The sequence below is a fragment of the Aedes aegypti genome, chromosome 3 (genome assembly GCF_002204515.2).
Source record: "Aedes aegypti strain LVP_AGWG chromosome 3, AaegL5.0 Primary Assembly, whole genome shotgun sequence".
In the NCBI taxonomy this organism is placed as follows: Eukaryota; Metazoa; Arthropoda; class Insecta; order Diptera; family Culicidae; genus Aedes; species Aedes aegypti.
Window position 1 is genome coordinate 234617571 of NC_035109.1, and position 26500 is coordinate 234644070.

A 26500-nucleotide genomic window follows, 5' to 3' on the forward strand; every position below is an offset into this window, starting at 1 on the left:
CTAGCGTCGTGGAAATTGCGCGTTTCGTCAAATCGTTCGATGCGGATAAGTTTACAATGGAGAGCAGCTACAAGATTTCCGAGGAACGGTGCATTTGCATCAAATTCATGAACGAACGAGCAATGAAAGACGCTCTCATGCAAAATCCAGAGAATCACGTGTTCCAGTATTCAAGTGGTGAAACGGTCGAAGTCAAAATGTCGGTCGCCGGAGGATGTAGCAAATACATCCGGATTTTTGATCTGCCGCCAGAAGTTCCCGACCAGGAGATTGGTAATGTGCTCGGAAAGTATGGAGTTGTACGTCGGATGGTGCGAGAAAAGTTTCCAGCTCAGTTGGAACTGGACCTAACCACGGGAGTCCGCGGTGTGTACATCGAGATCAAGAAAGAAATCCCGGCAACTCTATTCTTTCTCAACCGGCGAGGAAGAATCTACTACGAAGGTGTGAAGCATAAGTGTTTCTTGTGCAAACAGGAGGGCCATCTGAAGGCAGACTGCCCTCGGAATACATCGAACAACAAGCGGAACACGGAAGTGGTCGAAAACGCAGAAGTTGGCCGGCCCGATTCGGCTGGGTCCTCTTCTGTGTCTTCACCGCCACAACCACCTAGTTTCGCTGCGATGCTGAAGAGTAAGCCACCAGTTGTGGGAACCGAGGGAAGTAAGATGACGCTGCTAGTTCCAGCTGCCAAAATGGTGGCTGAACCCGTGTGCAACAGTGAGGAAGGCGAATCGAGCCACGTGGTTAAGGCTCCTGCAACGCAGAATGCTGACAAAACGATTGGCGCAGCGGTCGACACGGACGATAGCGACGGCCTGCCGAACATGGAGGTTGATTGCTCGGCAACGAAAAGGCAACATGAGGGATCTTCAACAGAAGATGAAGGTAACACGCGAGCTTCCAGAAGCCGGAAGCAGAAAAAGGATAGTGATCCACTAAAAATCATTGAATCCGAGCCCATTCAATCGAAGGGAAAAGATCGGAGGGCAAGGTCGAAGAATTGAGATTAGGGATGCCGTCTTTTGCGAACTTTTAAGTGATGATGACTTTGGCTATGGTTTTGGAGTTTTGATTATGGATGGTTTTTATACTTCTGCTGGGATTTCCTTCGTATTTTATGGCTGCCTTGAAAATCTTTTGCTACGTTTATATGGACATGGTGTCGGAAAATGATATGTACTTCTATTGCTTTATGGATTGGAACTTTGGCTACGTCTCAGGTTATGGGCCCGGATAACGATTTACACTTTAATAGGGATCACCTTCCGTTTTATTATTATGACAACTTCAGCAACTGTTATGATTTTTGGATAACGATTAATTACTTTGAAAATTTGGCGTTATATTTATTCTGAAATGAACGTTATTCGGAAAGTAGCTTCAATTAACATAAATGCTATAAGAGTTGATGTTAAAAAGTCGCTTTTGAAAAAGTTTATTTTGACCAATGATTTGGATATAGTTCTTCTACAAGAAGTCGCATTTGACGATTTTTCTTTTTTACCATCACACCTTGCCGTTGTAAACCGGGATGGAAAATGCTCTGGAACGGCCTTGCTAGTACGAAAATCCATTGAAGTACACGATTGTATGAAAAGCCCATGTGGGCGAATTATTTCGATGATTATTGATGGTGTTAATTTTGTAAATATTTACGCGCATGCTGGTTCTCAGTTCAAAGCAGAGCGGGATGATTTGTTCGAAGTTCAGACAATTACTCACATGAGTAAAGTTGCAGCTACCGATACGATAGTAGGCGGTGATTTCAATTGTATTTTGGAAAATGATGATACCCGTGGGAACTTCAAGAACGTTTGCCGAGGTTTAAAAACCCTTACAAATCGGTTCAATCTTATGGATGTTGAGCTGAAGATCAAAGGTCATAAAAAGCAATTTACCTTTTTTAGGAATGATGCCGCCTCGCGCATCGATCGATTTTATTCAACGAACAATTTGTTTAAAAAAATTAGTAAATTTGAAACGAATGCGATTCCCTTCTCTGACCACCATGCGATCCAATTCTGTTACCAAATTGAACCCAATCTAAGGTCACCTGTCGTAGGGAAAGGGTACTGGAAGATTAAAAATTTCTTGTTGCAAGATGCTGACGTAACCGAAGAGTTTGATAATGTGTATAATAGTTTAAAATCCAGAAATAAGTACAATAATAATTTTGCAGAATGGTGGTCTTTTGACGTTAAAAACAAGATAAGGCAATTTTACAAATCAAAATTTTTTGAATTCAGTAATCGAAACCGAACTCAAAAAGATCTTTGTTACGCTAAGCTGAAACAGTTAGAAATCAAACAAATGAATGGTCAAAATGTGAGTGATGAATTAGCAAAAACCAAATCAGATATTATAAATATAGAAACTAATCGCCTAAAATCCATAAGCTCCAATTTTAAACCAAGCACGATGTTGGAGAACGAAAAAATGGGTATTTACCAAGTATCTAAAATTGTGAAAATGCAATCTAACCCTAATGTGCTACAGCTAAAAAATGATAAAGGTGTTCTTTGTGATCAATTAGAAACTAAGCAAATAGTTTATGATCATTATAAGGATTTGTTCGCTGGAAGGCATGATAATGTTGCAGCTGACTGTATGTTGAATTCATTAACCAAAGTTCTAAGTGCAAATTCGAAACAAGATCTTATTGAACCCATAACAGAAAATGAATTGCTAGATACTATTAAACGCTGTACTTTGAAAAAAGCACCAGGGCCAGATGGGATCACATACGAGTTTTATCTAGTTCACTACACTACATTAAAAACCGATCTACTAAAACTTTTCAACGGAATATTTAACGGTTCAGTGAAACCATTAGAGAGTTTTTCCGATGGGATTGTGACACTAATCCCGAAAATAGGAAACAAGAATGACATAAACAATTATAGACCAATTAGTCTATTGAACACCGACTACAAGCTTTTATGTAAAATTATCGCAAACCGTCTTAAGAAATGTCTTGAAGAACTTATTGATGAGGGCCAAACAGCTGGTATCAAAAACAAAAGTTGTACAGATAATCTCGACATCATTCGTACTCTTGTAATTAAAGCTCAACAATCAAAAAAATTCAAATTTGCTTTGCTCAGTATAGATCTGGAGAAAGCTTTTGACAAGGTTTGCCATGAACGTTTGTGGGAAATCATGCTTAAGTTTGATATACCGCAACAAGTCGTAAACTGCATTAAGCAGCTATACAAAAATGCCTTTTCTAAAGTTTTAGTAAACGGGTTTTTGACACAATCCTTTAAAATTGAGAAATCAGTACGACAAGGTTGTCCTTTGTCAATGTTACTTTTCACGTTATACATTGAGCCATTAATAAGACATTTAAATAAAAGTTTATCAGGAATTCTGATTTTGAACAGATTCGTACGTGTTCTTGCTTTCGCAGATGATTTGACTTTGATCATTAGATCTGACCAAGAAATTGATGCAGTGATGGGAATTTTAGAAAATTTCTCTAAATTCGCTGGAATAAAGCTGAATTTAAGGAAATCAGGTTTTTTGCGTTTCAATAATTGTGCGATAGGACCACAGAAGATCACTGAAAAAGATGAATTGAAAATTTTAGGTATTTTTATTGGTACCAATTATAGAAAAGTAGTCGAAACCAACTACAGAAAAGTTATTCAAGCAATAAATGCTACAATCCAAGCTCATATGTCTAGAAGACTTAATCTTTTGGAAAAGGTCGTTGTTTTAAACACCTATATTCTCTCGAAATTGTGGTATGTTGCTCAAATCTTACCAGCCAGCAATATACACATTGCACAAATACGTAAGATAACGGGAAGTTTTTTATGGGGTTATCATAGAATCTTTAAAATAGAACGCTCACAATTATACTTGCATTATTTTAAGGGAGGGTTGAATTTAATAGATGTAGACACTCAGTGTAAATCTCTTTTCGTGAGAAGTTTACTTTTCAAAGGTGCCACTGCTATAAGTCACTATTTGATAAGAACACACAATTTGAAAGGACTAAGTTTAAATACACAACGTCTTATTCAGAAAGCAAAAGAAATAAAAGATATGGCGCATCTAGTAACTAACAAGCAAATTTATGAATACATGTTAACTAAACTAAATATTGAAATTAAGGTTGAAAAAAAGTATCCCCAAATACATTGGGAAGTAGTATGGGAGAACATCAATCAAAACTTTTTAAGTTTATCAGCTAGGTCAACATTGTATGAGATATTTAATGACATCATTCCGAACAAAATTAAAATGTTTAACAATCTTGCTAACATAGATAGCTTTTCATGCGATGTGTGTGGAAAACCAGATAATAACGTTCATCGGTTTATGAATTGTATAAAAACAGCTGATATATGGAACTGGGTGTCTGACATAATCAAAAACCGATTAAAAATTAAAATAACTTCGCCACATTTGCTACTTTATCGTGGAATAGGAAAACATAATTGTAGATTAAAAGCAGCATTATGGCTAGTATGTGAAGCAATAGTGTACAATGTCAAAAATCATAAGAATCCAAGTTTATACATGTTCAAGAAAGATATACGAGATTATAGATGGAATAATCGCATACTATTTTGTAAACATTTCAAAAACTATCTTAACATCTGTTGAACACCAACAGAATTTAGTTAATGATTAGAATTAAGGTACATTTTATTAAAAAAAAAACACTCTGTATGTTAGACTATACATTGTTATGTTTGTGAATGTTGTAAAAAGTTAAATAAACAGTAAAAATGAAAAAAAAAAAAAAAAAAAAATCTCAGATAAAATAAGATAACGAGATAGAGGGACAAAACTGCATATCCATACAGGGGAAAGAAAAGAAAATTGGATTTGATCAAGAACTAAATATTAGGATTCACAAGGTGGCTGCGAACACAAGGTTCTGCAAGAATAGGGCGACTTAAAAATATAAACAATAATGAAAGAATTCGATACAGACTGAAACGAAGGTCTTTAGTTTATCAACACAAACTTAAAATTTACACTATAGTAGCATCGCTCATTTATATCGAGTTTTTATGCGCTAAGTAGACAAATGGAATGCTCTCACCAAAGTTGTGGTTCACGCTTTCATTCCAATAGCGTCGTCCAGCTAATTCGAATTCCAAATCTCACAATTGGTGGGTCAGCAACTCTTGGATATTCAGATTCATCAGCTACTTGAAAAATATCTTCTAAATTTTCACTAATAAAAAACACAATCTCTAAACATGTAGATATCTAATCTAATCTAAGCGCTTGCACAACCAACATTGAAAAGCATCCTGGAAACAAATATATATATTCAGGTATTTTCTTGTCAGTATCATTTAATATTTGCAGAATATCAGCGATATGATACAAACATCAAAATGGCCAGGCTCATGACTATTAGGTTATTCACGCATGAATGAACTAATGAACATTTTTTTTTTCAATTCAAGGAAGGAAGAAACGGGGACAACCGTACCAACCGTTTCAATTCAGGGTTATAGTTAAAATCGTTGGGAGTGGCGTTGCTAGAAAAGTTAATGCACACTCCATCGCTGTTCTCCTGGGATGGGACACAGTCATTTCTTCCTAATGTCCTGGCTCTAGGGCGTAGGATTAAGCGCCTTTGCTCGCTCTATAATCTTTAAACATGTAGATATTTGAAGAAACTCAAACAATGTTGACGTGCTGCTTGCTTTATGGAAGCCGAGGAGTCCTCTGCACTTCCACAAGTTAACACTGGCAGTTTGAATATGGGAAAGGGTTTGGTAAGGATTCGTTTTGGTAAATGATAAGTATATAATTTGAAATTGATACGCCTAACCAGATTCGCGACATTACTCGATAAACGCATTAAACGCCGAACAAGTGTTCGTCGCTCGCCTCACGGGAGCATGCGACAAGGTCTAACAGAAATTTCTTTATAGGTATAGGAAAATATTTTCTAGACACGTTGTTCAACCTAATGGTAATACCCGCGGCTCCAAAGCAAAGCCAAGCTGAATGTGTCTGAGTTCGAATCCCGGTGGAAAGATACTACAAAGAAGAAGAAGAAGATACCTACGCAAATTCTTAAACAAATACTTCTAATAATTCTCGGAGGAATCTGATCAGAAATCTCTTGGAAAGGTCTGGATTATTTCCATACCAAATGGGACCATAGAATAATAAGACAGAATTTATTTTTTCAAATAGTTACACATTTTTTAAGAATTTGCATATTTTTCCCAACAGCTCGCATTTAAAAAAAACAATCGTGTTTCTTCAAACCTTCGTTTTTTCTTCCCAAAAATGTATAGTTTTTTTCAGAAATGTATAGTTTTTTCAGAAATGCATAGTTTTACACCAAAACCATTTGCTTCCATATCTTCTTTCTGATACTTTAAGTTCATACAGGTATCTTTAACTCTACAATAATGTCGAAATTGATGCAATTTACGACAGGAATCATTAATGAGAGCTTGATATTCTGTCCTATCCCAAAATTTGGACTTCATGTAGATCACAATGAGTGAAGTTCCCTGATAATAGCAAATTTTGAAGTGGAAAACATTCAAATAAATCAGTTGGCATCACTGGTACCGATACTCCAGCAGTGTGTGCATTGAAGGAAGAAGGTGGAAGCCGGTTTTTACGCCACACGGATGCCCCTTCACAGCCTATTTTCTACTCTATATTTTCGTTGGAATCTTCCCGTATACGACCGACCGGCTTCAACCCGACGGATGATGGCGGGGCATTGTGTCGTGATCGTGATGTGTAGGCCAGGAGTTCATATTTAAAAACTTCCGACCGAGTTTTTTTTTTTGCTGTTTCGACATTGATGTTGTTTTTTTTTCATGGCCAAACGTGTATGGCAAATTAGCCAGCAGCATAAGTGTGTTATTCATCCACCAAACGGTACCCGGCCACTTTTGGGGAATATGAACCAACAATGATGGCAATTTATGCATGTGGGATGCAGCGGATGTTAAGCCCAATTGGGGGTTTTGAGGGGTGATAAGATAAAAATTGACCCCAAAATCAATTTTTAAATAAATTCTTTGCCCCAGAACCATTTTGAAAACATATTTGAAATTTTTGAAAATAAATTGCAATCCAGACAATGGCGAACAGCAAATTAGACTCAAAACTAGCTGATTCAAAATGCGATTGAGTAGCTGCGTTCGAATTAATTTAGGATTTGTACAACTCTTCTATAATCGCAAAAGCATCTAATTGGTGGGAAACAGCTAATCTACCGCCTCATTGTGCGTAAGGTCTGCAAAAATAACTCACAACTCGAAGTGACTTCACGCTTTTGCGTAAAGCAGAAAAATCCCACAGGAAAAAAGCAAACCTCAAAGATAAACACAGTCCAGCGAGCAGCCGATCACCGTTGAGTAACAATAATAAACAACAGCAGCAACAAATCTTTCTGTATCAACTTCAGCAACGAGCAAGTAAAGCAAAGCTGCAACAATAATATAACAACAACCTATCCATCCGCCCGGCTTCTTCTACTAGTTAGGAAGGTATATGCGCCCAAGAAAACTAGCAGCCCAGAAAGCGCACAAGAGCAAAACAAGTTCACTGAACTCCCACCGGCTGGCTTATTTGCTGTCGGAGAGCCCACTCTTATTGCTGGGATTGCGCTTTTCTGCGCGGGTTCTGCTCTGTCTGTCTTCTTGGGTTTCCATTCACCATTCCAGTCGACGCGATGTGCTCTAGAATGGCTCAGACGGTAAGGCTTAAATTCCAAATCTTACACCTTTATAAATAAAGAACATATTCAGCTCATTTGGTTCAAGGAAAGTTCCATCACTAATGGTTCAAAATTTGTATGAGAAATGACCAAAAATTCGTCGGTTTCATGTTTCCACGACTAGATTTCGTCCATACATTTCTCTCGTTACAATTTTTTAAACTTAGTGATGTTGAAAATTACTCTGTGTGTAACTCGGGATATAATGCTGCACAAAGAACAAAACATAGCTGTACAATTGCAAGGTTCTTAAGATTCAATGATTTTGCTCGACAACCTCTACTTCGATGGCTCATAACTTTGCATTTCTGAACGTATCTATTTTCTATTGCTTTTTCCAAATCACATATAGATTCTTCATTCATATCATATGAATGTGGTAAGTACATCTACTATCGCTGTGTACAGCGGAACTCAGAGAGAAAACATGAAACCGAAGACTTTTCCTATATATTTAGTTATCTTTTCTGATACAAAATTTTGACGATTTTCGGATGCACTTCACGCTAATAATACTTTGACGAAACATTGATAGGCAACCAAATTGTCATTTGAAGGTGTAAGATTTCGATTTTATAATTTCTCGGATTTTGGGCCGGTCTATGTTCCTGTGTAACCGCTGCCACGCATTCTCAATACTATTGCAGATCGTCGTTGCTAGTAACTGCCGGCGAAAATCTGAGCTTCAGTTCTTAGTTAAACTCTTATGAAACTTATTTCAAACATGAACACTAATTCAGCGGCATAAGTCTACGTCAAAACAAATTTAGTCCAAAAATATATTTGAAATTGTTTCTACGATGTGTAAAAGCATACAAATAGAATTCAAATTATTGTTTTGTGAAAAAAAAAACTTTATAAATTTGTACTATTTGTAATGTACAGTGCAGTAAAGAACGGCTGGAATTTTGACGAATGCTCTTCAGGCTATTTTATAATTCTAAACCATGTTATATCTACTTGTTTTTCCTCCTCTTGAAACGCTTCTACTAATGATTTGGTCTAAATTGACTTTATTCAGGCAAACCTGACCTGGATTGAAAAGAAAAATAGGATTGAGAATCGCTTCATGGAGAACATAAATTGTAACAGAGACATGATCCGAATATAAGTTAGTGTGAGTAACCAATTGCATAAAATTGGCAGATATCCAGGATTTGCTCAGTGGCCTTCAGCCAACAATTATTATCCTTCGAATAACCAGTATGACTCAGTATTATTTCAACAGAGTGTCAACAAATTCATATTTATGTTGATGTTTAAATCAACCGGAAAATCGCAGATAATCAATTATGATTGAATTTCACTCAATATATTGTTACAGTCGAATCTCGTTATAACGACAACTTTTATAACGACAAAAGCTCTCTATAGCGACATTTTTCGGTCCCATGAAAACCATTTCGATGTCATAACTATTCTCTATAACGACTTTTCTCTATTGCGACGGTCCCTTGCGATGTCGTTATAACGCGCTTCGATTGTATTTCCTAAAACTCTTACTGCCCATAAAGGCATAACTGTCCCATATTGAAAAAGTAGGCATTGAGAAAACACCGCTCAAAGTTTGAAGTTTGAATTCTCATACAAATGTTCATGATTTTCTAGTACATTTCTACTTGCCATATTCATTCAACACAACCTCACAGGTAACTCATTTGGCTTCTATTGATCATCAAAAAATATAAACTTAAACACAATTCATGTTTCGCAGTTGCTATTTCGGTTGAAAGTTCATATAGAGACTGTTATGCCTTTATTTTTCAATATGGGACTGCACCAACTTCATATTTATCAACATTTTCAAACAAAGTGTGTAAATTCTAATGTGCATAGTAAAATACATATTAAAACATGGATGTTGCGACGAAAAAAGGTGTTGGTTCGAAAATCCATATGGGACAGTTATGCTTACTACTCACCCAAAACAGAAGACAAAGAAACAATCTTTCTTTTGAAAGGCTTCAGACCAATGATATTTGAATGATTCAGCTTCAAAAATGAACTGTTTAAACAGTAGAATCCTTTAAATGATGGAGTACAGTTTCCTTTTTACTGCTTGTTAAAACTTGAAACTCAGCAAACTGCGTTTATTAGCCTACTGCGTCATATTAGAACTGCATATAGGGCTTTGCATGGTAAGTGGCTGGGCATTGGGTACCATTGCACACTGGGCCAGGAGGACTTTAAATAACAAAGTTATGGTAAAAAATGTGTAAATCACTTAAACTTTACGTTTTTTAGACTTTTTACGTCAAAATCGTAAAATGTTTCATTTCAAAAACCATGCATCGCTTAATTTCAATAACATGCATTAGATAACAAAAATATATCAAAATATACAACTGGCAAACTTTGACATTTGGTAGATGAAATATAGCGTGTTTCGGAACATTGATAAGTTTTTGCAAAAACTTGCAACTTTTTGAGTAAAGTTATGTTGAAAATTATGATATTTTTACAATAATTTGTTCCAAAATTCAAATATTCTTATAAAAATACGTTTTTTTCCATGCAGTACATGCATGTTATTGAAATTAAGCGACGCATGGTTTTTAAAATGAAACATTTTACGGTTTTGACGTAAAAAGTCGAAAAAACGTAAAATTTAAGTGATTTACACAATTTTTACCATAACTTTATTATTTGAAGTCCTAGAACTTTGGTGTCTTCGACAACTTGTCGTATTTTTACACGTTCTAAAACATTGCCGAAGACGCGAAAGCTCTAGGACGCAAAACAAAAAAGTTTGCATCGCAGCGCCACCTTTGCGGCGAAATTCCCAACTAACTTTTATCATCAAATTGAAGAACAAACAAATTCAAGATAAGTCTCCTTTGACACCAACCCGAAAAAATGCACTCCTAAAGCGCTAGAGGTTTTGTCTGGCTAAATTCTGCTCCTGGCCCAGTGTGCATTGGTACGTCGTGTACCTACAGGACCCCTTTGTGTGCCTCTTGCCCAGCAACTCCTATCCGAGTTGTGTTTGATCCTTCGACCTTGACGCTTGCTCCTGCGGGGGCCGGCGATGAGGGCAGGATCAAACATGTCGCGCGTCGGTCGAGTGAAAGTGAAAAAGTGGCGTGATCGCTTAGTTGTGTTTGATCCTTCGACCTTGATGCTTGCTCCTGCGGGGGCCGGCGATGAGGGCAGGATCAAACATGTCGCGCGTCGGTCGAGTGAAAGTGAAAAAGTGGCGTGATCGCTTAGTTGTGTTTGATCCTTCGACCTTAACGCTTGCTCCTGCGGGGGCCGGCGATGAGGACAGGATCAAACATGTCGCGCGTCGGTCGAGTGAAAGTGAAAAAGTGGCGTGATCGCTTAGTTGTGTTTGATCCTTCGACCTTGATGCTTGCTCCTGCGGGGGCCGGCGATGAGGGCAGGATCAAACATGTCGCGCGTCGGTCGAGTGAAAGTGAAAAAGTGGCGTGATCGCTTAGTTGTGTTTGATCCTTCGACCTTGACGTTTGCTCCTGCGGGGGCCGGCGATGAGGGCAGGATCAAACATGTCGCGCGTCGGTCGAGTGAAAGTGAAAAAGTGGCGTGATCGCTTAGTTGTGTTTGATCCTTCGACCTTGATGCTTGCTCCTGCGGGGGCCGGCGATGAGGACAGGATCAAACATGTCGCGCGTCGGTCGAGTGAAAGTGAAAAAGTGGCGTGATCGCTTAGTTGTGTTTGATCCTTCGACCTTGATGCTTGCTCCTGCGGGGGCCGGCGATGAGGGCAGGATCAAACATGTCGCGCATCGGTCGAGTAAAGTGAAAAAGTGCCGCGTTCGATAAGTTCTTTTTGATCTTTCGACGTTGACGCTTGCTCCTTGGCAGTGCGTCAAGAAAGCCCGAGCAGTCGTCAGTTGTTTTCCCTCTCGGGACGCGCGCCTATTTTCTCTGTGTGTTTTCATATAGCCGAGCAAACGAGTGAAGCTGAAAGTGGATTGTTGCTGCTCAAGGATGACGGATCAATTGGTGAGCTCGTTTCATGCTACTATATCTAATCTATAAAATATGTATGATTGCACCTTTAATAATTTTTAAACAAACTATGAAATGTTCGTCACTGTGAGTGTCGACATAAACTCTGATTCATAAATTATTTACGTCAAATTTTTTTTACTCAAAACACCTTTTTCCTTTTACTTTTATTTTTGTAATTAAAAAAAAACTTTGAATGGTTCGACACTACGAGTGTAGACTTGCGAAAGGTTCACTTTATTCAACAAACTTTGATAAGTTCGTCACCTCAAGTGTCGGCATAATTTTTCTCTACATAGATATTGTTCACACCAAATAGAAAATTTTATATTTACATATAAGCATATTTATAGCTCACAAATAATTATTTATCATGGTCTAATCACTTATCAAAGTGAATCCTGTGACCCAACGATCCTCCCCATTAACAAACATCCCTCCCAGTAACCTTTGTGGAGATGCAGAGGCAAACACGGTCTCCAAATAGCAAAGGTTACACACTAACATTCCTTCCCCCAATCCCACCTGACTGCAAGGACGTGGCCGGCGCCGTTATTGACCATGTATAAATAGAGGCACTGAATTATGCACACTGAAGAAGATTTTGGCCAATCCCAGCCGATCTTCTAGTTGATTCTTTGTGCATTTTCACTGACCTCGGTCAATCACGGAATAGCAACCATTGATATGTGTAGTCAGTCTAAGCTAAGCTAAGCTAAGCTAAGCTCTTGCCCAGCAACTCCTATCCCTACCTCCTCGTGGTACTGGCCGCGGTACGAGTAACTTTGGGGAAGATCGGGTAACCAACGCCGGTAGGAACTTTGGTCGTATGCTGACAGGGAAGAGGGGGGGGGGGGGCTTGCTTCTGCAAACTTGGAGCGTCTGTACTCTATGTTAGGAGCGACTCACAACAGTGTCTATTCCTCATGTCAGGGGCGGCTGATCATCGTCCTAGTGCCAGAGAAGGACTCTAAGCTAAACTGCGCACTATGGCCCTCCAAACATTTAGGGGGAATGGTCCTCCGGAAATCTAAGAGGTTGGTGTCAGGCCCTGCAAACGAATACTGTCCGTTGAAGCTCAAAGGTCGGTTCTTCAACTTTAGCATCATAAACGTGCATAGCCCTCTTTCCGGAAGCACTGATGATGACAAGGACGCATTTCACGCGCAGCTCGAACGCGAGTACGACCGCTGCCCAAGCCACGACATCAAGATCATCATAGGAGATTTGAACGCTCAGGTTAACCAGGAGGAAGAGTTCAGACCGACGATTGGGAAGTTCAGTGCCCACCGGCTGACGAAAGAGAACGGCCTACGACTGATAGATTTTGTCGCTTCCAAGAACATGGCCATTCGCAGCTACGCGCACCTACTTCTAGCCCAGCCTCCCGTATCGGTACACCTGGAGATCACCACAGCAGACGGAATCACAAATCGACCACGTTTTGATCAATGGATTCTCCGATATAACCGGCGTCAGAACCTATCGTAGCGCTAACATTGACTCTGATCACTATCTAGTGATAGTGAAACTGCGTCCAAAACTATTCGTAATCAACAATGTACAATATCGACGCCCACCTCGGTATAACCTAGCGCGACTGGCTCTACCGAACGTCGCCGCCGAATACGCGCAGCATCTCGAGGTAGCGTTGCCGGAAGAGGGCAAGCTTGACGAAGCCCCTCTTGAGGACTGCTGGAGTACCATAAAAGCAGCCATCACCAACGCAGCCGAGAGAGTCGTTGGGTACGTGGAAAGGAGGAGATGTAACGTTTGGTTCGACGAAGAATGCAGGCGGGTTTCGTAGGAGAAGGATGCAGCGCGGGCTGCAATGTTGCAGCAAGGAACGCGACAAAACGTGGAGCGATATAAAAGGAAACTAAAGCAGCAAACCCGCCTATTCCGGGACAGACAGCGCCGCTTGGAAGATATGGAGCAGCTGGATCGTTCACAAGAAACGCGAAAGTTCTACGAGAAGCTTGACGCATCCCGAAAAAGCTTCGTGCCGCGAGCCGAAATGTGTAGGGATAAGGATGGAAGCATCTTAACGGACGGACGTGAGATGATCGAAAGGTGGAAGCAGCACTACGATGAACACCTAAATGGCACGGTGAACACAGGCGCAGAGGGTCACGACAGCGGAGGAAGTGACTACGTCAGCACGGCGGATGAAGGAAACCAACCTGTTCCCACAATGAGGGTAGTTAAGGATGCCATCAATCAGCTCAAGAACAACAAGGCAGCTGTTAAGGATGGTATTGGAGCTGAACTCATCAAAATGGGCCCGGAGAGGCTGCCGGCCTGTCTGCACCGGCTGATTGTCAGAATCTGGGAAACGCGACAGTTGCCGGAGGTGTGGAAGCTAAGGGTCATATGCCCTATCTACAAAAAGGGCGACAAACTGGAATGTGCAAACTATCGTGCGATCACTATCCTGAATGCCGCCTACAAAGTGCTATCCCAGATTATCTTCCGTCGTCTATCACCAATAGCAAATGAGTTTGTGGGAAGTTATCAAGCTGGTTTCATCAACGGCCACTCGACGACGGACCAAATCTTTACTGTACGGCAAATCCTCCAGAAATGCCGTGAATACCAAGTCCCATCGCATCACCTGTTCAATGATTTTAAAGCAGCTTATGATAGCATCGACCGCGAAGAGCTATGGAAAATCATGGATGAGTACAGCCGGAAGGGTTCGCTGGACAGGGCATGTTGCAAAACTACCGGACATCAATCCTGCAAAGATGGTGTTCGCGTCGAATCCGATTGGTACAAGAAGGCGGGGAGCACAGCGAGCAAGGTGGCTTGATTAGATGCAACAAGATCTGGAGAGCGTGGGCCAAAATTGAAGTGGGAGGGACACAGCCATGAGTAAATTGGCGTAACATCGTTAACGAGGTTTTATCAAACGAATTGATGTAACACCAACTAAATAAATAATAATAGGGCTTCGTACGAAAACCATTCCCTCTCTTTCACTCTTTCATGAAATTGGTAAACAACAAGGTTTGTTAGCATCAAAATCAAAACAGTTCAGCAGAGCCCTTTCGCAGTTAATTGGAACCGGTTCCAGGTTCAATTGATGATAAAATCGACAGTATTTTTTTATAGCAAAATCATTCATTTTTCTAAAACTTCTCTCTTCCACAAGAAAATACTTCAAGGTTCTTTTACATATTCCTCTGAACATTTCTACAGAAAGTTTTGCCTGAGATTTCCGAAGAAAACCTCTAGAGATGAACATGTCTCCAAGGGTTCCAAGAAATTCCTTCAGGGCAGTATTATAGAAATTCTAACAATCTTCACAAATAATTTTACCGGGTTCGATTGAAATTAGAACCTGGTGTTTCTACAGAAAATATTACCGAGATATCTCCAAAAATGAATCCATACATATTCTGACATAGGGGACAGAACCACTTGGGCACTTCCATGATTTACTATGGCATGAGGGGTTTTCCTTGACCGATTTTTCTAAAACTTTGCGATAAGAAGCTCTTCAGTACGTCGCATATTGTGGCCAAGTCTGAGTTCTGAAACTTAAAAAAAAACACTGCCGAAGTGAATCAAAAGTGCCAAGAATAGGATCCGGTTCCACATCTATTATATCTGAAGAACTGTGAAAATGTCAGTCAAATCAGTCCATAAAAAACTCAGATCTAATCCTCAAAAGTTGACTATTCTGTATGGAAAATCGAAGAAGTTACACATGTTATAACCAATACTGTATATTGGCTAGTACGAGCAAATGAACAAATTTAGCTGGGCATTTACCATTTTAAGTTGAAAATTATGTTAAATTATGTTACTATTGTGAACTGGTAAGAACGTATAACAAAATATGTTATAAAAATGTTCGCAAGCTGCTACTTACTTCATGGTAGAGAAGGTTATATTAGCAAAATAAAATGTTCGATTGTTTTTTTATTTCTTTATTAGTTTCATTCCAAACATTACATTCATTTCTTATATCTAGGTGTTCTGTGTTATTAGACAACACTATCATCCTAATTTGGTAAAACAAATTTAAGATTTTATTAACATTTACATTTCATTTGCCGTAGCAGTTAAGATTTTTTACAGGTGTGTTGATTTCACCTGCTTATTGGAGAAAAAAAAAACGCTTTGATTATACTTAACCTAAACATATAACGCATTAATCGTGGCAATATAAGATTGCAACGATTTTTGCCTGAAATTATTAATTATTTTATTTGACATTTGTATGTTCGATTGTTTGTTATTTTTCCCCAAACGGTACAAAGACAACGATTTTGAAAAACAAATTTGGAAGCTTTACTGCCCATATTCGCATAACAGTCCCATGTATAGGAAATTCTATATAACATGGGATTATTATTTGAATATGGGCAGTTTTAAATATTCAAACTGTTTATTTCGTTTGTTTTGCAAGGCTTGGAGCCTTGTAATCAGCATCAACAAGTCTTGCTTACGTTTTAAAAACGCAGCCTAAATCTGAATTTTATTCATACTGTTGACATCTTGCTTCCATAATTGGTTTACCTACTCTATAACCGTCCATTAAACTGACTGTTTGGTCGGATAAAATGATGTACCTTAAAATGGGATGTTAAGGGATGAAAAAAAAAGTTCAACTCAAATTTCGAGAAACTTCTAGTATGTATAAAATTTAACAGAAGACAACCCTACCATTCTCTCTGCGTGAATATTAATAGCCGATCCAATGACAGCTTTCTAAGATAATCATGAAAAAGTGTGATTTTTGACGGAATTGCAAAATGAGGTGTTAAGGAATTTGTGCTTCGTAAATGAATTTGGGCTTCGCAACTTATACGCAACACGATCATAACTTATATATTTGAAGTTTACGAATCCTAGAAGCTGTGCAGAGCAACTTTGTGAATAATCTATCAAATGTAAGGATAATTTCAATTTAGGAGAAATTGTCAATTTGCCGTATTTGTATGCAACACCCAGTGGCATGGTTCACAAAAATCCTAACGAAAATTGCTCCTGTATGGAGCGGAAATCTAAGGTTTACTCTATAGCACAATACGCCTAATGCTCGACAACACTAAACGCATTTCTACGAAGCCTTAAAAGTTTGTCAAAAAGAAAAATGATATAATTTTATTATTAATAATGAAAATTAAAAGGATCCAAAACCATTTCCAAGCAAGATAATCATTCCTATCACCAAACATTTCATCAATGTGTTTGAATGAATTTTTAAAATAGTATAAAAACCATATTCACATTAATTCGTTTTTATTTAGATTTGCTTACAAGTTTTACCTAATTTTGAGAAAATCATTTTTGGTGATATTCGGTGACTTACAAAAGATACTGCTTAACTTTTACATTGCAGTTTTACTGCATGGAACAAGCCAAAAGTATATTGAAAAATAATACGGCATCAATTGAATGAGTTTAGTAACTTAGAAAAAGTAGAATAGATAATACCTGAACACCCAACTTATTTTCAGAAAGAGACTTTTTTCATAAAAATTAATAAAAATCGAACCTAAATAACATTTTCGAAAGTTTTTGCCTGTGTTACGATCTCAATTTAATATACTTATCGTCCAACTTACTCACGTATTTGTCTAGATACTGTTTCATAGTTTTGAAGATAAATGTATTAAGCCCATAAATTAATAATAACAAAAATGTTTTGAAAATAATAACAAAAATGTTTTGAAATTGAAATTGAAAATGCGGTAACACAAAACAATCAAAGGGCACCTAGCAACGATTATATCAATCACCGCCGCCCTAGCAAGAAAAAATATATCTTTGACATCGCATTTCTTGTGAAAAATCTTACCGCGTTTGGTGTTCTCGCATTTGATATTTGCATTTCAAACGCAAACAGCAATATATAAATAATTTCATGAATTACGCGGAAAACTCTTAAATGTAACAGAAATTCAATTATTTCAACCATATGAGCAAATTGGTACGAGTTTTGGTGATGAAATCTGGTTTGGGAATATATCTTAAGTATCCTCACAAACTTTTAGTTGTATACCATGTTCAAATTCTTGTTCAGAGCTACAAGTTAATGGATGTTTGTCCATACTGCACCGTACATGTTTTTTGAAATTTAACATTATTTTTATTGTAATAAACATTCTATAACGCAAAAAACTTCACAACATACAATTCGACAATAATTACGACAAACAACTTTCAATCTCTGATATTTGTGCTCCATTAGGAAGAAATAAAATCGTATGATACGGTGATCAATTTCACCCGAACTCACGGTACTGTATATTAAAAGACAACCCCTATCACATAATGCAGCTCAAAATCCATAAGCATTTCAGATGATTGATTTATCAACTTTTGACGTTTCTGTGACTTGTGGAACTTGTAAAAGAAATTCAATCCCTTAGAACCCCACGTGTTCTCAACACCTCATATCACGGTATGCGTTTTAGTTGACTAAAGAATGGTATGAAACAGCAAATTTCCTCTAGTCAAATTTCAATCTTTGGAAAATGCACAGATTATTTGATTGAAATTGATAACAGATGCAATAATGCATGCGGGAATACAAACGCGCATTTTCTAAGTGGGAAAAAAGTTTATTTTTAAGATTTATAGCTCAAATCAAAAAAAAAATTCAAATGTTATGGTGGTTCGAATGCTATTCAAGAAAGGGCAAAACTTCGAGCCCTATATTTTCTCACGAAAAAAAAAACTTGTAACACTTTCAAATTTAGCTAAATATGCCTGATCGTGTGTGGGGACGGACCTGGTGTAGTGGTTAGAACACTCGCCTCTCACGCCGAGGACCTGGGATCGAATCCCATCCCCCGACATAGTCACTTATGACGTAAAAAGTTATAGTGACGACTTCCTTCGGAAGGGAAGGAAAACCGTTGGTCCCGAGATGAACTAGCCCAGGGCTAAAAATCTCGTTAATAAAGTCAAACCAAACCAACCTGATCGTGTAAAAAAGATTAATTAAAATCTCACTTCTTACCTTATATTTGCAAAAATAAAGTTTTTTTTTAATGTATTACAATTTACAAATTTTTAACCCAAATAAAGTGTTTTTTTTTTAAGGCAAACATTATACAGCGAGTAGGCACAAAAAAATCGATATTTTGTGTTTCAGTCAGTGAACACCTCTCACTTGATTCGAAATCTTGTCGCATCGGTGGAGCAAAAGTTCGTTTTAGACAATCAATTTGAAACTGTTATAATCGAAAATGGATAAATATGTCGACACAAATGTATTCAGCGACATTTAAGCCAATATGTGAAAGAGCCATTGTGTGGTATTCATTACTATTCAACTGTTATTTATCTAAAAATATTGACCATTTCACTATGGTCGAACAATTTGCCCATCTTACTCTAATGGATACGTTGAGCATGCAAACATGGGCAGTATACTAATATGTCACATCCAGTATCCTAATGACATTTATTATTGTGAGACATCGGACATTATGTAAAACTAAAAATACTGAGACGATCCATTTCTTGATTTACGACTATGCTTATTTCAAAACCTCACACAATAAGGACTCAAAAAATTGCAAACACGAATGGTCCACTCTTCTAGAAAACTATTCACTCCATCAGTATGTTTCACCAAGCAGATACAATCTAAAAAGCAAAGTGTAGTTTATTTTTATCAGCCTCGTCAATGAAGTGTCAATTCGCGACATATCGTTTAGTGAGTGCCCCTTTCCACATTGCACAACAACCCAAAGGCATGACACAGAACGGTTTGTCATCGTCATGTTCGGTATATTATCGATTTTTCACAGCTTTTCCCTTCTCACTCGTGCGCGCTCACGATACGACGTCACACCACAAACGACGAGGACGACATTTGCACTTGAACGTTCACTATACTTATTCCGGCGCACCGTCAGACTGTTTTCCATTATTACGTTTTCCATATTGTTTCCTGACCTTAACTTCGATTTGCTACACCTTTGCTTCCACCTTCTTCATGATTCATTTCCACACTTCCACTTCCGGTGCCGTACGTTAAGAAGCTAATAATTATAGTATTGCTGAACACAAACTTAAACCCACCTTGTTTTCGCTTCGTAGAAAACACAAAGCACCCAGACACTGCACACCAGGACCAGACAGGATGGTTCAATCCTTTTGCGATGTTTGTCAGAACACGGAGAAACTTGAAGTTCACTATTGGACAACGAATTGTAACGGGTTCAGTTAGGCCACTAGTACCATCGTCTTCTTTCAGGCTGCTATTAGCACGAATTTCTTTACAACTATTCTTAATTATTCCTCCTAGAGCACCACTCTGATCCGCTGAACTGAACTGTGCTGCACATTAAAGGAACGAAGGGCATCACAGGGAACTTTGCACTGAACCAAAAAAAGAAAACCCTAGATATCGCGGAACGTAGACGACGACGACGACGAGGGGGAACCTAACAGTACATTGACTGTACAGCAGGATGGTAAACGTCAAACACAATCTCACTGCTTGTTCCGAATGTAGAAGACGACGTAGACGACTACGGACGGGTACTTCTCGGGAAAACTACAGTTCACTCTGGTAAACTCTCGCGGACCAACTGAAACCCCCGGGAGCATTAGAACCCGGTGAACGTAGACGTTGAGTCAACAGAAACACACCGGCCAGAGAGAGAGTCGGGTTTTCACCTCTTCTCTCATTCACCGCACAGACAGCAAAATCGGTAAATCGGAATAATCACACCGCCGCTCGCAGTTGCTGCTGGGTTGTAATGCGGCGCTGTTCGCGATCTTCTTCGCTCTCGGTTGATAGCGATGTTCTGGCACAATCAGCGGTTCCCAACCTATTGCGCATCGTACCCCCGTGCTGTGCGTTCAAAAATTCTATTTTCTCACAGAAGTTTTTGAAACTATCTAAAGGAATAAAACAGTACTTCTCAACGCTACATTTTGCTACCTATTGATCCCTTTTGGATCCTTGTTTGGACTCGTGCCTTCAATTTTCCGTTAGACCCGTTAGCGAAAGGTATCGGTGGTAGTACTTGATGAAAAAAAAATCTCTTAGAAGGTCATTTCTTCTTTTGTTTATTTACTAAACGGGGCCCAGATAGCCGTAACGGTAAACACGCAGCTATTCAGCATGACCATTCTGAGGGTCGTGGGTTCGAATCCCGCTGGTCGAGGATCTTTTCGTAAAGGAAATTTTCTCGATTCCCAGGGCATAGAGTATCTTCGTACCTGCCACACGATATACACATGCAAAAATGGTCAATCGGTAAAGAAAGCTCTCAGTTAATAACTGTGGAAGTGCTCATAAGAACACTAATCTGAGAAGCAGGCTGTGTCCCAGTTGGGACGTAATACCAGAAAGAAGAAGGTTGCAACTAAAAACAAAAGGAAGGGTGAATCTCTGAATTCACAACTTCCTTCCAAAAAAGGTAAATTTAAAATTGTCTCTAAACGTGGCAAGAATGGAAGAAATGACTTTTTCCGGAATGCGCGCTTTCTTCCAAGGGTGAAATAATTATTGTTGATAATTGCATCAAAATGAGCAAACAATCCGATGCTCCAGACAAATTTTCCGAACACCAAATCGAAGCAGACTCTAGTCCAGACTCTTTCATTCAAGTGAGGAAACAAAGAGTGCCGCCTATCGTGGTCAGTTGTTCCGAATTTGGGGGATTTAGGCAGGAGATCTTGAACTCTATTAGGAGAATCAAGGTTTCCTTCCAAATCGCAAAGAAAAGAGACTGTCGCGTTTTGCCAGAACTCTTAAAGATTGCGAACTTCTTTTCAAACATCTTGAAGCACAAATGTTTTACTTATGACGAGAAAACTCAACGTTTGTTCAAAGTCGTCTTGAAAGGTCTCTCAAGTGACAATAAGTCACTCGAATAGATAAAATATGTAATAAATGATTTAATTGAATCCAATTCAAATTCTACAGTCCAAGTAATCATTATGAAAAAGAGGACCCAATCTGACATTCTTCGGTAAGGGCTTTCTCAAGGAATATTATTCAGTGCACTTTAACATAAGTGATCTAAATAATATTTAAGCTTTAGAAAAAAGCAAGACTTATGTTCGATTTCCGTGGTGTCATGTTACCAAATATTGCCGCATGGATGCTAAACGCATGATTTGCGGAGATTCTTCTCACGCTAAGGGCGTATGTCCGGTGAAGAAAAATACCAAAAAGTTTGTATGCACAAATTGCGGGGCAAACATAAGTCTGACTTTTGGGATTGCCCTTCGCGTAAGCAACTCCTCGAGGCTCGTACTAGGCAGATGAACGGTAATGTTTTTTGTCTTCGGAATGAATGATTTTAGCTGAACAATTGAATCGAATGATTGATGCAATGTTCAAAACCACCACTATGGTTGAAGCAGTCCCAGTTGGTACTAATAAAATTTGTATTGGATTACTTTTTTCTAATGGATCCAAATATTTTCTTTTTTTACATTTTGAATAGGGTCCTAAAGCCCTGTCCCAATTTTAGTGCCAAACGCTTAAGTTTAGGCCAAAAACACATGTTTACTCAATTTTTTAATGTTTTCCGTTGGTTTAAGCCCAAAAAACATTTTTTTAGATTTTGTCACATCCTTTGGCTTAAACTCAAATTTTGGGTGTATTTTGTTTTCCGTGTCCCTTACGAAATGTCAGATAGGAACAACCCCAGTGGTCGAACTAAAACCCCTGTGGTGTTTTTGTCGACTAAGCGAATGTCAAACATGATCAAAAGTGTCAAGGTTCATTTATGGACCAAATTTTTAAATTAAAGTTTAAGCATGATATAGCCACTATTTGAGCGGGAAAAATTGCTAAAGTAGTTACAGTAACATGCTTTTTCGTGTTATTAAATAAAAACAAGATTTCATTAAAAATTTTAGGACCCAATTGGAAAGCTTGTTCTTTGAATAGTAAAGAGGACGAGCTGTTTAATTTTCTAACAGCTAATAACATACATATAACAGTTATTACTGGAACTCATTTGAAACCTTTATCCAAATCTGAAAAAGATGTTCAACTAATGGTGTCTCGATGTTTGGGTGCTTGCAATGATAAATGCAAAAACGTTCGAAAACTTGTTCCACGCTGGGCTGCTTGCAACGAATTGGACTATATTTCTTTTAAAGTTGTTCTAGACAAAAAATGGAAATCGACCGCAATGACCTCACTATTAGCCAAAAAACATCGAATTTCGAGAATTCACGAAAAAGCTATGTACTTGGAAACCTGATGTTATGTAATTGTTCATTGTCAAAATCATTTCAGTTGAAGTTTTTTGTTAGATGTTTTACTATTGTTTTGCCGTTTGATCAGATTGTTTTGTAGAAAGATATTTGTTAATGAAAATATGTGTTTATTACGTTGTTCAGTCCCAATCGAAAGTAATTGTTTGTAAGCCTAGAATAAGCAAATTCAATTAGACTAAATAAGTCCGTTGAATTAATGAAACAAATAAATAAATAAATAAAAAAAAACCCAAAAAAGATCCAAACTTTTTTGTTTGTCGTAATGATCGACTGGATGGAGCATTAGTGTGGGACAACTTTTAGATTCTCGCTCCAGTCCACTTGTTGGATTGCTTTTAGGTCCACATTCAATTATTTTCGACTATTCTAAAGTTCAGCACCAACCGGGTGACGAACAAAAACGGCTTACGACTAATTGATTTCGCCGCCTCCAAGAATATATCCATTTGTAGCACCTACTTTCCGAGCAGAAGAAAATAACTACTCAATACCAAATTGAGGGAGGTATTCCATACCAGATAATTTCCAATACTTACAACCTGAATGAGGTATTAATGAGAGGTAAAATACCTCAAATAATACCTTCTGCATATTCTATAAATACCAAGCTGATAATTAGATCAGGCATTGTAATACCTAAATGATACATGATGGATTTTCATATAAAAGTGAAATTTTCAATAGTAGTTCAATACCTCCAGCAGTCCTCAATAGTAGAGATGGTCGGGTCTCGGGTTTTCAAACCCGAAACCCGACCCCCGAAACCGACGGGTTCGGGTCGGGTTTGAAGGCTAGAAAATTATCGGGTACGGGTCTGATTCGGGCTTGAAAAAAGTCGGGTTTGGGTCGGGTTTGGTGAGAATTGTTCACAAAGTAACAACCTGAAAGCTTCCCAATGCATCAGAAACGATGAATTTATCATCTTTTCGAACCCGGATTATATTCGGGTTTTTCTTAGAAAACTTTTTCGGGTTTCGGGTCGGGTTCGGGTTTGAACAACGAAAAATTTTCAGGTTCGGGTCGGATCCGGGTTTGCTTTTCAATTTTTGTCTCGGGTTCGGGTCGGGTACGGGTTTGAAGGAATAAAATAAGTCGGGTACGGGTCGGGTTCGGGTTTGGAAAATGTGAAACCCGACCATCTCTACGCAATAGCTACTGAATACCAAAATGAAATATTTTTAATTGTTTTAAACATATTTTTCAAATTAAATACCATTATAATACCAAAATGAGGTATTGATAACTGAACAATACCTAATTGTGGTATGATACCAAAATATGGTATATATAAAAATATGAATTAATGATGGTGAGTTATTCTTTTCTCCTCGGGTTCCAGCATAGCCTTCCATGCCGATACACCTGGAGATCACCACAGTAGACAGAATCACAAATCTACTACGTTCTGATTGATGTACGGGACTTCTCCGATATTATCGACGTCAGGACCTATCTTGGCGCTATCATCGACTCTGACTACTATCTGGTGATGGCTAAACTGCGCCCAAAACTCTACGTCGTTAACAACGTACGGTACCGACGCCCGGATGTCGCACAGCATACACACACACCTCGAGGCTACATTACCAGAAGAGGGTGAGCTGGATCTTCATCCAGTCCTCTCTTGAGGACTGCTGGAGAACAGTGAAAGCAGCCAATGCAGCTGAGAGCAACGTCGGGTACGTGTGACGGAGTCGACGGAACGATTGGTTCGACGAGGAATGTAGGCAGATTCTAGAGGAGAAGAATGCAGCGCGGACGGCCATGCTGCAACAAGGGACCCTGCAAAATGTGGAGCGTTATGGACGGAAACGACAACAGCAGACACGCCTCTTTCGGAATAAAACAAACGACGCCTAGAGGAGACGGAGTGCGAGGAGATGGAACAGCTGTGCCGGTCTCAAGAAACACGTAAGTTCTATCAGAAGCTCAACGCATCCCGCAACGGCTACGTGCCGGTGCAGGGATAAGGATGGGAGCATTTTGATGGACGAGCGTGAGGTGATCAAAAGGTGGAAACAGCACTTCGACGAACACCTGAATGAAAGAACAATAAAACTGCAGGTAAGGATGGTATCGGAGCTGACCTCATAAAGACGGGCCCGGAGAGGATGTCCATTTGTCTGCACCGGCTGATAGGCACAATCTGGGAAACAGAACAGCTACCGGAGGAGTGGAAAAAAGTGGTAATATTCCCCATCTACAAGAAAGGCGACAAGTTAGATTGTGAGATCTTTCGAGCGAACACAGTTCTAAATGCGGCCTACAAAGTATTATCCCAGATCATCTTCCGTCGTCTGTCGATTTCGTGGGAAGATATCAAGCCGGCTTCGATGACGGCCGATCTACAACGGACCAGATCTTTACTGTACGGCAAATCCTCTAAAAATGTCGTGAATACAGGTCCCAACGCATCACCTTTTCATTGATTTCAAGATCGACCGCGTAGAGCTATGGAAAATCATGGATGAGAACAGCTTTCCCGGGACGCTCACTGATAAAAGCGACGATGGAAGGTGTGCAATTGCGTGAAGGTTTCAGGTGAACACTCCAGTTCGTTTGGATCCCGCCGGGGACTACGACAAGGTGATGGACATTTTTTTGCTTCGCGGATGATATGGACATTGTTGGCTGAACATTTGAAAAGGTGGCAGACCTGTACGTACATCCATCTGAAACGCGAGGCATCGAAAGCTAGACTGGTGGTGAATGCGACCAAGACAAAGCACATGCTAGCTGGTGGGGCCGAGCACGACAAGGCTTGCCTAGGTAGCAGTGTTACAATAGACGGGGGTGCGTTCGAGATGGTCGACGAGCTCGTCTACCTTCACGGTGCCCTGACTGTAATTATCAGAAAAAAACATCTATCAAGTCTGTGTCCACCAGTCGTTTTCTATAGCCAAGCTGGGCAAAATATAAAAAAATCGTAGGGCCCGTTTTGAAGTTACGCCCTTTTGTTTGTAAAAAACTACTAATGCAAAGGAAATCTGAGATATTTAAACGGATTTTCGTTGGCTGTGGTTATTAGAAGACATATTTTATCAAAAGTTAGTTAAAAGTTGGTTTGTTTAATTATTTGTAAACTCTTGGTGGAGTTTTGAATGAGAAAATAAACGAAATTTAGAGTTACGCCCTTTTTGAGGTGTAACCATTGAAAACACTAATATCAAATAGATTAATTAGGCATTCTAATACCGATAAGCATGTTCGAATAATTTCAATGACACATTGCACTTACATGTCGCCAAAGTCTTTCACAATTATATAATTTTTCAAAGGCTCAAGCGCTGTAAGTCATTACGGAGCCATTTTTTGTGACATTATTATTATTCAAAAAATATTGTTATATCCCAACTAGTTCCGATTTCAGCTGTTCCGGCTAACTTTGTACTGCCCTAGAACTATACTTTAATGTGGTAATGGACTATTGGCCAAGCTATAGGACTCTAGACCACTGTCAATACTTTTGCATACATTACTACATTTAGATTTTGCACAAATCTACAAGTTTTGTTTTTGGATTTCCCGGTATTTTCAATTACACAGACACATAAGAGCCCTGGATAAATATAATAGTGAAAGAAT

At 38.9% G+C, this 26500-nt stretch overlaps 1 protein-coding gene across 4 annotated transcripts in view; it reads right to left on the minus strand.

The window, feature by feature from the left end:
- Nucleotides 1-26500, minus strand: part of LOC5576237 (dystonin) — a 627686-nt gene that overhangs the window by 577541 nt on the left and 23645 nt on the right. The window contains exon 1 of one of the 4 annotated variants that reach the window (XM_021853524.1): nucleotides 19748-20255. The exons of the other annotated variants lie outside the window; for them this stretch is intronic. The gene's annotated coding sequence lies outside the window, so the exon portion shown is untranslated. Of the gene's footprint in view, nucleotides 1-19747; nucleotides 20256-26500 lie in introns of those variants that run through there. 4 annotated transcript variants of the gene reach the window in all.